Genomic DNA, 13815 nt, shown 5'->3' on the forward strand with positions numbered 1-13815 from the left:
TTACCCTGCGTTTATGTATTTTGTCAAAAAGGTATAACAGTATTATCTTAGTAACGCCTTAGAGCATTAAGCTGAAACTTACAATGCATGTTATAGTGTATGTTTAGCAAGTTATATACGATACTGAATTAAATAAAAGGGTTAAATACATAAAGGACGCCACCCTACCCCTTTCCTTTAGCAGGCTGGGACTGAGAGGTTATCTCATCGAAATAGACCGAATATTTTTTACTGCGTTCTTGTCCTTTTGGTACCTTTCTGTTTTTTTTTTATTTTCTAGTCCCGTGTGATCAACAATCTATGCAGTATTGTAACTTTCTAAATCATAAGGTTTTCTGGTACGCCTAGACGTATGAGTAAGACGTAGACGCTGAGTGATTTTTAGTGGGGGGTATATTCAGGCAAAAAATGGTTGACTGTAAATTGTTTGCTGGTTTGTAAAAGGGCTGTCAACCCTCTATCTAGGGCCAAATGAAAAGCAGATCGTCCCTGAGTGGGGTGAGTGGATGTCGCAAGAAGAAATTTAAAGGGAAATGGAAACTTGCTGGGAGCATGTAAAAAGAGAGGTGTTGAATAAATTGAGATGGAGGAGGAGTGTCTATAGCTCCGTCGATCTCAGGCGGATCGGAGCCGCAGTGAGTTTTTAGTAGTGGTAGTAGCAGTAGGAGTTTCATTAAATTAAAGTGGTAATTGTAAAGAAAATTATAATTTATTCCATTATAAATTGGCTCGAACAATCGTCTTGAAGTAAATACTAAGTCGGTTGAATGGTAAACAATCCTTAATGGTTTAAAAAATTATATATCTGTTATACTTAAAATGTCTTTAATCAGCTTTTTATGATGATAACCATTGTCTTACAAGGGATCAATATGCTTAAGGACCAAGATGTTCTGATAATTGTAGTTCCAAAAGCACTAATTAATGAGTAGTCTATTTTTTTTTCATTCTTACCCTTAATCTAAGCATGTTTAATCGAATAAATTAGTTTGTTCCCATTTTCTCATATGCTATGGCTGCAATTTTTTCCCTTGTTCACAGGATCTCGGGATTTTAGTCACAAACTTAAGTTCTTAAGAAAAGTATTCACTATTCAGAATTATTATGACTGTTACTACTACTAAAAACTCACCACGGCATCAAGCCGTCTGAGGCCAACAGAGCTACACGTGCTCCTCCTCCATCCCAGCCTATTCAAAACCTAGAGGGTTAATTGAAAAGTTGTTCAATTGAAAATTAAAAATTGAAAACTCGTATCTTTGGCAATCTATCATCCACAGAATAACCCCTAGCCATCTCAATTTTTCTCTCATTATAGCCCTAGAAAGCAGGATTGAAGCACACTTTTCCTTAGCCTTAGCCCTCGAAAGCGAAATTGAACCACATTTATCGTCCAGCCTACCGTTTGAGATACGGTCAGTCAGCCGGGTACTCAAAACAATCCATAGGAAATTTCTCTGGAAAACATCTAGCAAATCTTGATTCGTTTTTCGGAGCACCCCTGCTTCAGAGCCCTATTTGACCACTGTCATCACTGTAGCTTCCAATATTCTAATCATGGTTTCCAGACTTATCTTTCTATTCTTTAAAAAAAATTAACTGCAAAAAAGAAACAACCAAAGCCTAGGTTATTTTAGTTTTAACAATTCCACGCATCCCACTGTCTTTAATAATAATATTACAAAGGTAAGTGAAGCTGTCTACCTGATCAATCTTTTGTTACCCATTGTAACCTTTTCATCTACACTTATTCCTAGCCTTAGTGACTTGGGACTCTGAATATTTATTTTCAAACCTATTCTAGTCCTCTGAACTCGCAAAACCTCTAAAAGTTCATTCATCTTGCTTACACTTTCATCTAGGATACTTAAATCATCAGCAGAATCTAAGTCCAAGAGAGTTTTTCATCTCCATTTGATTTCAAGGTCTCCCAGTGTCTTTCCTGTGCTTCTTAATACAAAATCCTTCAAAATGATCGATATAAGGGAGGAGAGAACACAACCCGACATAACTTCTGATTTAGTAAGAAACCAGCTGCTAACCTCATTTCTTACCAAAGGATTTATACAAGGATAAATGCTTTGTTAAATCTCTGCTATCAGCAGAATCAAACGCTTGCTTATAATCTATAAAACTGAGGACCAAAGATCTTTGATAACTCAGGTACTTCTCAATTATTAGCCTAAAAGTGCAAATTCGGTCGACGCATCCTCTACCTTTTTGAAAACTGCACTGTTCTTCTCTTAAAACTTTGCCTACAGTGTCTCCCAGTCTAAAAAGTATCATATTACTAAGCTATTTGCTATCTACAGAGACAAGACTAATACCTTGATAATTACCACATTCACTCTTATCACCATTCTCATACAGTGGTTTAATTAAGGTTGTCTTAAAATCTCTAGGTACTTCCCATTTTTCAAAAATCATATTCTTAATCTTCAGTAATTTATTTCTAACCTCAGAGATGTCCTATTTAAAAAATTCATTTACCACAATATCAGCACCTGGAACTTTATCATTTTTAATCCTTTTAGTGTTGCCGCTAATTCTTCCTTACAAAACAAATCTTCCTTCCCATCCAAGGTATCTCAAACATTTTCGTTTTTCTTTATATCTTTTCCGGCAACTCTATCTCGGTTTAGCACATTCTCAAAATCTTCTTCCCGTCTCTTTTTAACTCTTTCTTTATCACTAATTTTGGCCTGTTCCTATCTTTAACTGGGAGAGATCAAGATTGACTAATCCCTGTCAATTTATTTACACAACAGGGCAATATTTGATTATTATGCCGTCTAGTTGCATTTATTCTCCTGTCTTCTCCTTCTATCATATATAAAGCTTTTTACTAATATTCCTAGCTGTGGTCCTAACTTTCTTCCCTTAGACACCATCAGCAACTTCACAAATTGTTTTTCTACAAATATTCCATATACCTTACACAGGCCATCCTAGCCGAGTGGATTGGTGCTCTGGATTTAGGATCCTTTGTCCGATCGGGTGAGGGTTCTTTTCCTAGTGTACCCAATTGTTTGGTTTGGGACGGGGGTCAGTGGCGTGATTTTCTAAGCTCAGCCACAGTTGACCCTTCTCTAGATGAGTACCAGGAGAAATCTGGGGAAGGTGAACAGGAAGGGTGTGCCAAAGCACAGGGTGGTTGGCCCCCAACAACACATTGCACTTCCTGGCTGAAGGGCCTAGAAACAGAAATCAGCACTGCCGGTAGGGACTGTAAAGTTCAATGTGGTATTCTTTACCTTCTTTACCTTTTATCTTCCTCATTGTCAGATTTTAAATTCTTCATTTTAGTATTCAACAGTTCCTGGAAAGTTTCTCTCAAATTCTCATCCTGGAGTCTACCAACATCAAAACTTCCCGGGAGGCAGTTACCCTTCCAAAATTTCAGCTTCCAGTGGAAGTTCGAATCGTCTGAGTTAGTCTGTCAAAATTTCAATACGATAGTTATTTTTAACCTTGTAATATTCCGAGTTCCACTTTCCATGTTCTTTAGATTATTAAAAGTATTTGGCTTCAGGAAAAGCAATGGTCCCGGATACAAGCACACGACGGAGACCAACACATCTTCTCAACTATTCACCGAAGTGTCCAACCCAGCCTATATTCGGATAGCAAGGAGTCCCTGGGACCTCTAGTATAAATGGAGGCCTTGTGCAATCCTGGGCCCATCTTGCTCACAACATGGTTTTCAGCACTTGGTGATACTCTTCTATCGACAAGAGTCAAAATCGCGAGTCACATCTGACTAATTATTTATACATACCTACAAATATTATGCTATTACGGGTAGGCAACCCATTACAGATAAATTAGCGAAGAAAAGGTTTATAAGCCTGAAAACGCCCACCAAAACAGAATAAGCACAAAAGAAATATCCATTAATCAGAATCCCTTGGGAATGTACAGACTTAAACGAATGTGTTGTTTACTAAACAACAAGCTATAATTTATAGCTATAAGCTATAATTTCCTTGATGTTTGCCACTCCTCAAGTAGGAATAGAATTAACCGCAAGATTCCCAGTCTTGGTCTTGGAGGTACCCCGAAAGGGTTGATATATTCCTTTGCAGAGGCCGTTGTCCATAGATCTGGATCTTACGCTCTCCTGTAATTGTCCTCCTATAGAGAATGTTCCGACGATGGTGTTCTGCATCACCATGCAAATTCAAACAGAAAGCAATTGCAAAACCTTAGAATAGTTGCAAACAAGGGTTAAGCAGCAGCGATTATAAAAACTGATTCTGCAGATGGCACTTGTAAATCATACTTTCAAATTTCATGCATATTTCTGAATGGTCTAGGCTGTTCAAAAAACATAGAAGGTTAGACAAATTTCCCATCTCATTCAGGTAATTCAATTCTTGTATAAGTTTGAATATCTAGGTAAAATTCTACTTTAGTTACTTTTACCTATATTGGAAAGGGGTGAGGTTAGGAAATCGAAACTTTCAGGGATGGGTCTACAGGCTAAAATGTGTCCTGGGAAGGTATTTTGAAGTACTTCTCTCCTTCTCCCTCTAGAGGATCCTGAAATTTGCCTACATGACAGGTCTATACCTATTGAAATTTTGACAAAACAAAATTTAACCTTAATTTTCTGTTAGGCTATAAGATTTTTTTTCTCTGGCTTTAGTGCCGAAAATGCAATTCCTGTTATTTGAGTAGTAGTTTAAGCCATATCAATGTTAATTTTCAAAATTTCGGAAATGTATTTGCATATCTTTAAAACTTTATAAATCAGGATTGAGCAATGTTGTGAAGCTGAAAACAATTTTGTTGGACTTCATTTTAAGCAGAAGATCTATTTTACAAGGTTTCACTTTTATAACACACGGATTTTTAAAGGTCATCAAAGGTCAGGACCCTCTAGAGGGAGAAGGAGTGGAGGTAGATACTTCAAAATACCTTCCCGGGACATACTTTAGCCTTAGATCTATCCCTGAAAATTTCATTTTCCTAACCAAACTCCTTTCCAAGATAGCCAGAAGTAGCTAAAGCAGAATTTTACCAATATCTATAACAACATTGGGTAAAATTATACTTTAGCTAGTTTTGGCTATCTTGGAAATGGGTTAGATTATGAAAATGAATCTTTCAGGGATGGGTCTACATGCTAAAGTATGTTCTGGGAAGGTATCTTGAAGTACCTACCTCCACTCCTTCCCCCTCTAGAGGGTCTTGACCTTTAAAAATTTTTGTGTTATAAAAGATCTTCCACAAATGAAGTACAACAAAATTGTTTTCAGCTTCACAACTTTGCCCAATCCCAATTTATAAGGTTTTAAAGATATGAAAACTGTCATGTAGGCAAATTTCAGGACCCTCTAGAGAGAGAAGGCATGGAGATATGCACTTCAAAATACCTTCCCAGGACATAGGCTGCATTAGCCTGTAGACCCATCCCTGCAAGTTTCATTTTCCAAACTTAACCCTTTCCAAGATAATCAAAAGTAAGCAAGTAAGTATGACAGCACTAGACCCTTAAGGTCCAAACTGGTGGTGCTGATCTCTGTTTCATGGCCCTCAGCCAGGAAGTGCAATCAGGGGCTGGGGGCCAGCCATCCTGTGCTTTGCACACCCTTCCTGCTTACCTTCCCCATATTTCTCCGGGTACCCATTTAGAGCTGGGTCAACCACTGACCCACGTCCCAAACCCAAATAACTGGCCATGCCAGGGATCAAACCCGTACCCCTTGGGACAAAGAATTCTCAACCCAGTGCACATAACCAAAAGTAGCTAAAGTATAGCCTAATTTTACCCAACATTGTATAAAATTCAGGGTAATTTTATTGGTATTCATATTGGCTTTGGAAATACATGATCTATCTATCTATTATTGACTTATGAATAAAGTAAACATACTATTCAATGCCTTTTTTATACTCTTTCCAAATATAATGATCATTTTTGTCAGAAATGGATTTTACCCCCACACCTATATATACCAATTCAGGGTATAAATTTGCACATAAGGGGAGTTTATTCTTACCCCTCATTTACATAAGAAATAAAATTTACCCCCACCCCCTAATGTGCAAATATATACCCTGAATTGGTTTATGTAGGGGTTGGAGGTAAAATTCATTTCTAACAAAAATGATTATTATATTTGGAAAGAGCATAAAAAAGCATCAAGTGGTATGTTTACTTTATTCATAAGTCAATAATATGAATAAAAAAATTACCAAATCCAGGCCTCATGATAGGCTGAAACTGTGAACCATTCATAGATTTACTAGGCTATGAAAAGAAACAAATTATTGGTTGACCCTTGTTGCTACTAAATAGTACTTTAAGAGTACTGGTCTGAAAACAAAAAGGTTGGTGCTACATGGAAACTACTTTTGAAAATGAATTACTTGGTGAAATTAGGATTTTCCTTGTTTAGCTAGCTTGTTTAGCTAGCCTATGGTTAGGCTTCCAATGCTCAGTCAATGTCTGATTTCACACAGTATCCTAATTAAAGATTTCTTTCATAAATGAAATTGGTGTAGATGTATGAGCAGTCAACCATATAAGGAAACACGTTAAGAAAACAATTATTACATCATAATATGCAAAATAATCCCAGTAAATATATGTAATTCTATGAATTTCTTAGAACCTATATATTGACAGAGTAGGCTATATACCCCCCCCCCCACTCCTCTAATGTGCAAATTAAGGTTATATTTTGATTCAAAATTCAATTATCAGTATATATTTGCACATTAGGGGGGTGTGGGTGTAAACTCTGTTAACACACATGTTCTAAGGTATTCAGGAATTTCTAAGAAAAACAGGGAAAGAAGTGATGATAAAGGTTCTCCTGCTGCAAAATATATTAATTAGGATTATAGAAGAAAAGAAGATGACTGAACAAAGGGCTAATTATTAAATATTTATTATTCTATCAGACCTACAGAGGCAAAACAAATAAATAGCAGATGTAAAGCATCAGGAATCTTCCAGATCCAACTAGGTTTCTACTGTGATACCCTTTGTGTTTCATACTGCACCAGGGCTCAGTGAGTTCCTCCTAAATTACTTTTAGGCTTGTATTACAGCCTTAATAGTGCTTGGTGTCTGTGGTATAAATTCTTTACAGTGATTGTTTTTCTGCTTTATCATCTAGGTGTGTCTAATGCTTTTAGTAGGCTAGACTAGTTTTGAGATAAATAATTTGAAATTGTTGATGTAGCCTATTGTACCAGAAATCCAAGTAGGCCTAGACCAGGATCTTATTGTGATACCCACTGTGGTTAATAGCCCATTTAGGTCTTATATATAGCTGTTTATCCTCATAAATTTTCCTTAGGCTTGTAATAGCCTTCTGTGGTGTTTAGTCTTTGTTTTTAATTTGTTTTCTGGTGGATGTCTGTTGCTTTATTTTCTAGCGTGATTAGTGCTCCCATTTGATTTAGCCTTGCTTTGTGTATTTTGTTTGCATTATAGAGTGACCTGGCAAATTTTCCCTTTTGTATTTGGGAAGGGTTTTTTATTTGGGTTGACTTGTTGATTTGGGTTGATTTTTGACATGACATCTCCAGAATGTTCAATTTTGGCATGGTGCAAGTTGATGAGTTCAGATAGGGGCCCACTCACTAGGAATTGTATAGGTTTTGTAGGGAGACTTATATGCCAACATGTAAGTAGATATTTTGGTTATATAAGACCTCTTCTGACCCATAGTAGAGCAGTTGAGATCATACAAAAAGATGATAAAATAGCTGCAAAGATTATAGATCTGAAGGAATTAAAGGCAAATGGTACGGAATTAGCTTTTGAAAAGAGAGCTAAGTCAGATCCCCAAGGCTCCCTCTTAAAAGAAGAGGACTATGCTTCCTTCCAAGAGCACTTGCAAGTACAATTGAGATGCTAGAGGAGATAAAAAGCCAACCAAATGTTGAAGATGCTAAAGTCCTCAATGAAAAAAACTCTGATATGATGTATATGATTTTAATTTACTTTAAAAATGAGATTAGCTTCCCTGAAAAAATGTCAGTTTGGGGAGCCCTTATGTATGTTAAACAATATGTCCCTAACCCAAGGCAATGTTTTAAATGCCAAAAATTTGGCCATGTTGCTGCAAATTGCTGGGAAGTAGAAACCTGCCTGATTTGCTCAGAAAAACATAACTTTAAAAATTGCCCTGAAAGAAATAAGGCAGCTCCCAAGAAAAGATGCTCAAATTGTCTAAAGGAACATGCTGCAAAGAACAAAGAATGTACCCTTTACAAAGGAAATTCTAATAAGTTACGCACAAATATCACTTTATCATATAGCCAAGTGACTGCCAGTGGGATAGTGGAGAAATCTGCTCCAAATAACATTGTTGTGTATGAGGGGCAAACTCATGCAACCAAAAGGCAGAAGAAACAAAAAGATTACCTGAAGCAGGCGACAAGCTAACAAAGCTGGTCATATCTTTATGTTCAATAATTATGCACAAGAAGCATAGCAACCCTGAAAGTAGAGACTTACTAAAAAACATGATACAACAACTAAGAGGGAAAGAAGAGTCAGAATTAGAAGCTGACCAAGAAGAACCTAAAAGAAGTGTCAGAAAAACAAGGGCAGACCATGAAGATTTTGTGCCTAGACCAAGGAAAAACAAGATACAGATCACACAAAACAGAAACTAAATGAAGATTCTACAACTAAATACAAGAGGATTAGGATATTTAAACGTACTTGAGCTTAGACATTTAATTATAAGGACCAACCCTGATATTGTAGCCCTGCTACAATATCAGGTTCTTTCTAAAATTGTTCAAGACAAATATAGTTTCACTACAAACAAGAATTTGGATACTGCGCTCTTAACTGTAAATAAAAACCAAAAGCCTACTGCATCATTGGCGCTTCACTGAAAACGAATTATATTACAATTATTTTATTTTCCAGTTCTTTCAGTATTGAAAATAAAAATAAAATTAGAGTGAAATAAATTATTGAACTGATGAATCTTTCAACAACTAATATCATTATATATCAAATATTCAATATGATGTTGTTTACACTTTCCAAGACTGTTCAAGACGCATATAGTTTTCAGTAAAGCTCCAATGACGCAGTAGGTTTTAGCTTTTTACAGTGAGAGAAGGAGGTGATACCCAAACTCTTGTTTGTAGTGATTTTTTTTTTGTTTCAAGCTTGATTTGCATATTCAATTTAAGTTTCACTTGTTTTAAGATTTATTTATTAATTTGCATTAATATATATTGTATGTTTGTTTGCATTGATTGTTTATTTAATTTCTGTTCGTTTTTAGTTTCATTTATACTTCAATAGCAAAATATTTTTTTTCCTTTTAAGCTTAATTTCCATATTCAATCTAAGCATTACTCGCTTTAAGATCTATTTATTCGTTTATATTATTACTTGTTGTATAATTTTTCCTATGATTGTTTATTTAATATCTGTTTGTTTTGGGTTTCATTTATTCTTTAATAGTAATTTCTGGTCGTTTTGAGTTTGAATTTTAAAAGGTATTTGTATCTAATGAGCTTATGTTTGAACCTTTAATTTTCTTTGAAAACTTATTTTTCGTAAAGTTTTTTTTTTATTAATTTTTGTTCGTTTTTTATTTCAAAAAGCTTCAAGTTTTTAAAAATTCATTTTTTCAAAATCACACTTAAAAAAAGATCACATGTTCATCAAAATATCACAACTGGTATCATAGTAACAATATCAAAGTGAAAAAAGTTTGCCCCATTTTAAATGAGCCCCCTTTGAAGTTTATACAACAACTCCTTCTATATGAAGTGCCTCTGGGAAAAAAATTAATGGAGTTTGGGGGGAGGCAAGCTGCCCTCTGATGACATTTTACTTCTAAAAAGTGAATTACAACTTTCAATTTCCAATCAAATGAGCCCTCTATGAAGTTTATACAAGCATCCCTTCCATAACAGCCATATATGCCCCCAGGGCATAATTCACAATGCCAACCCTCGGGCCCTGGGGGGTTTGTTGACACCGGAGTTTTTTTAATCTGAACTTTGAACTATTTTTAACAAAATGTCTATCTCAAAATTTGTATCTGATGCATTTAGGGCGTGGGGGGGAGGGCTAGTTGCCCTCCAATCTCTCTTTTAACTCATAAAAAGTGAACGAGAACTTTCCAATCTAATGAACCCTCTTCAAAGTTTATACAAGCATCCCTTCCATAAAAACGAGTATATTCCCCCAGAGCATTACTTACAATGCCTGCCTCTGGGCCATGGGGGGGGGGGGGGGTTGCATTGACACAGGAATTTTTATTATCTGACCTTTGAATTATTTTTAATTAAATGGCTATTTTTAAATTTTATCGGATAGGCTTGGGGAAACAAGGGTGTGTGTGTGGGGGGACAGGGCTAGTTACCCTCAGATATCTTTTGACTCTTAAAAAGTGAACCAGAACTTTCAATTTCCAATCAAATGAGCCCTCTCTGAAGTTTATACGAGCATCCCTTTCATGAGAACCATACACGCCCCAGGACAACACTTACAACGCCTACCCCCTGGGCCCTGGGGGTTTGTGTTGGAACCAGAGTTTTTGAACAATATCTAATTTTTGAACAATTTTTAAAAAACTGGCTATCTCAAATTTTGTAGCAGATGGGTTTGGGGAAAAAAGGGAATGAGGGGGGAGGGCTAGTTGCCCTTAAATCTCTTTGACTCTTAAAAAGTGAATTAGAACTTTCAATTTCCAATCAAATAAGCCTTCTATGAAGTTTATAAAAGCATCCCTTTCATAAGAACTATGCATGCCCTTACGGCATAACTTGAACGCCTTCTCCTGGCCCCTGGGGAGCTGTATTGACACCGGAGTTTTTGTTATCTGACCTTTGAAATATTTTTTTTTTTAACAAAATGTATATCTCAAAATTTTCATCAGTTGGGTTTGCAAAAAGACGCGCGGGGGGGGGCACTTGCCCTCGGATCTCCTTTGACTGTTAAAAAGTGAACTCGAACTTTAAGTTTCCAGTCAAATGAGCCATCTCTGAAGTTTATACGAGTATTCCTTTAATAAGAACCATATATGCCCCAGGGCATAACTTATAACGCCTGCCCCCGGGCCCTGGGGGGTTGTGCTGTCACCTGACTTTTTTTTATCTGACTTTTGAACATTTTTTAACTTAATGGCTATCTCAAAATTTTATTGGATTTATTTTGGGAAAAAGGGGCGTGGGGGGGGGGGCTAGTTGTCTTCCAATCTCTTTTGACTCTCAAAAACTGAACTAGAACGTTCAATTTCCAATCAAATTAGCCCTCTCTGAAGTTTTTACGAGCATCCCTTCCATAAGAACCATATATTCCCCCAGGCATAACTTACAACGTCTGCCCTTGGGCCCTGGGGGGCTGTGTCTTCCCCGGGGTTTTTGTTACATGGTCTTTGAACTATTAAAAAAATGGCTATCTCAAAGTTCTTATTGGATTGAGAAGAAAAAGGGCTTGGAAGGGGGGGGCTAGGTGCCCTCCGATCTCTTTTGAATCATAAAAAGTGAACTAGAACTTTAAATTTCAAAGCAAATGAGCCCTCTTTGAAGTTAATAAGAGCATTCCTTCCATAAGACCCATATATGCCCCCTGGGCATAACTTACAACGTCTGCCTCTGGGCTTTGGGGGGTTGTTTTGACACCGGAATTTTTTTTATATGATCTTTGAACTATTTTTAACAGAATAGATATCTCAAAATTTTTATCTGATTCATTTGGGAAGAGGGGGTTTGGGGGGGGGGGGTGCTGGTTACCCTCTGATATCTTTTGACGCTTAAAAAGTGAACTAAAACTTTCAATTTCCAATCAAATGAACCCTCTCTGAAGTTTATACAAGCATTCCTTCCATAAGAATCTTATATGCCCCCAGGGCATGACTTATAACCCTTGCAATGAAGACTGTGTCCTGCTCAAACATATAATTTCCAGAACTTTCAACTACGTTGAACAAAACGGCTATATAAAAATTTTGATTGGATATATTTGGGGAAATGGTGGGCGTGGAAGGGGTGTTAGTTGCCTTCCAATCGCTTTCGACTACTAAAAAGGTAACTAACCATATAAATTTCCAAAAGGGAACTAGCCATTTAAATCGAATGAGCCCTTTCTGAAGTTTCTACAACAACACTTTCTATAAAAACCTTATATGCCCCCAGGGCATAACTTACAACCCTTGCCCTGAGGGCTGTGGGGGGGGGGGTTGTTATCCTCAAAGACCTAATTTCCTGAATTTTCAACTATGTTAAACAAAATGGCTATCTCAAAATTTTGATTGGATGTGTTTGGGGAAAAGGTGGGCATGAGAGGGAGGTGAGTTGCCCTCCAATCACTTTTGACTATTAAAAAGGGCACTAGCCCTTTGAATTTGCAATCGAATGAGCCTTTTTTGAAGTTTCTACAACAAAGCTTTCTATAAAAACCTTATATGCCCCCAGGACATAACTTACAACCCTTACAACCACAGCACTGAGGGCTGTGGGGGAGTGTCCTCATCAAAAACATAATTTCTATTGGGAAATCAACTACGCTGAACAAAATTGCCATCTGAAAATTTTGATTGGATGTGTTTGGGGAATTGGTGGGCGTGGAAGGGATGTTAGTTGCCTTCCAATCACTTTTGACTCTTAAAAAGGGGACTAGAACTCTCGATTTCCAATCGAATGAGCCCCTTTTGAAGTTTCTACTATGACCCCTTCCATATGAAGTGCCTCTGGAGAAAAAAATTAATAAATAAATGATAAAACATTAGAGCCGTATGACCTTTACTTAGAAGCAACGCTATAGCGTTGTCTCTGATATGCACAATCATTCTAGTTAATATATTTTGCAGCAGGAGGCTGACTACAATCTTCATTTTTCAACATTTATATTGAAACAAAAGTTACCTCTTTGCTCTAGCTCTATTTAATTACATTTATTCTGATTTACAGCACCTATCTTGAATTAAATCTGTCAAAGATTAAGTCTGTCTGAGATTTGAATACTTTTGTTCTAATATTTAAATCCTGCATCCAAGATTAGACAGTCTTTTCCAATATTAGACTAAAGCTTTAAATAGTCATCCAAGATCAGGCTCCATCAGTGTCAATCAATATGTTGGAAATTCTGGACATCATTGTGAAAAGCATTTAAATTTAAACAACAGTTGCCCCTTCAACCTACCCTGCTTAAATACAATAGTTCTGCTTCAAAGCATTTGTCTGAGATTAAGTGTGTTTGTGACCTGGATGCTTCTTCTTGCTTTAAGATCCTGTGTCCAAGATTTGACAGCATTTAGAATAGGTTCTACTGTTGTCTGTTAGTATATTTACTATGGTGAGTAGCCTAGGGTTTTGAATTGGGACAGAATTCAAACCCTAATTTAAAGAGCAAGGTGTTTAGGAGGAGCAACCCCCCTCATATCTCATATCAGTCTTGATCTAGAGCGTGTGGTATAAAGAACTCTTTTTTTGGATAAAACCCTGTTTTACATTATGAGTGATTTCCCAGTGGACTCTTATTTGAAGAGTTTTATTTATAATTGGCTTATCTTTTGTTTGGTTATTTTGACCGCTGTGATTAGCCAAATTACTAGAATTCAGTCAATTTAGAGCAAATTCCAAACTTTTCTTAAGGTATGTGTCAACAGTACCGCGTGGATCGCCTGGGACCAAGCAGAAGAGGGGAGACAACCTGTCGGAAGCGCCGTATTGGTACCTGCCGGTTTTAATTAGCCTTAAATTGCAGGGGACAGGTGAGCAGGTCTCCACGCTTCCCTTGCTCCCGGTGATCCCTGTGCGGCTATTCAACCTTCTTTTTGACTAAGTGAGATACCTGCTGTATGTTTGTTTGCTACA

General features: G+C 36.9%; 1 protein-coding gene across 2 annotated transcripts in view; it reads left to right on the plus strand.

The window, feature by feature from the left end:
- Positions 1-4232: 4232 nt before the first annotated feature.
- Positions 4233-13815, plus strand: part of LOC148947551 (NFATC2-interacting protein-like) — a 40960-nt gene continuing 31377 nt past the window's right edge. The window contains exon 1 of one of the 2 annotated variants that reach the window (XM_089096148.1): positions 4233-4337. The gene's annotated coding sequence lies outside the window, so the exon portion shown is untranslated. Of the gene's footprint in view, positions 4365-13815 lie in introns of both variants that reach the window. The other variant, XM_089096147.1, reaches the window with a different exon arrangement.

Source organism: Artemia sp. Qi Xiang Cuo, chromosome 10, assembly GCF_049724085.1.
Source record: "Artemia sp. Qi Xiang Cuo chromosome 10, ASM4972408v1, whole genome shotgun sequence".
In the NCBI taxonomy this organism is placed as follows: Eukaryota; Metazoa; Arthropoda; class Branchiopoda; order Anostraca; family Artemiidae; genus Artemia; species Artemia sp. Qi Xiang Cuo.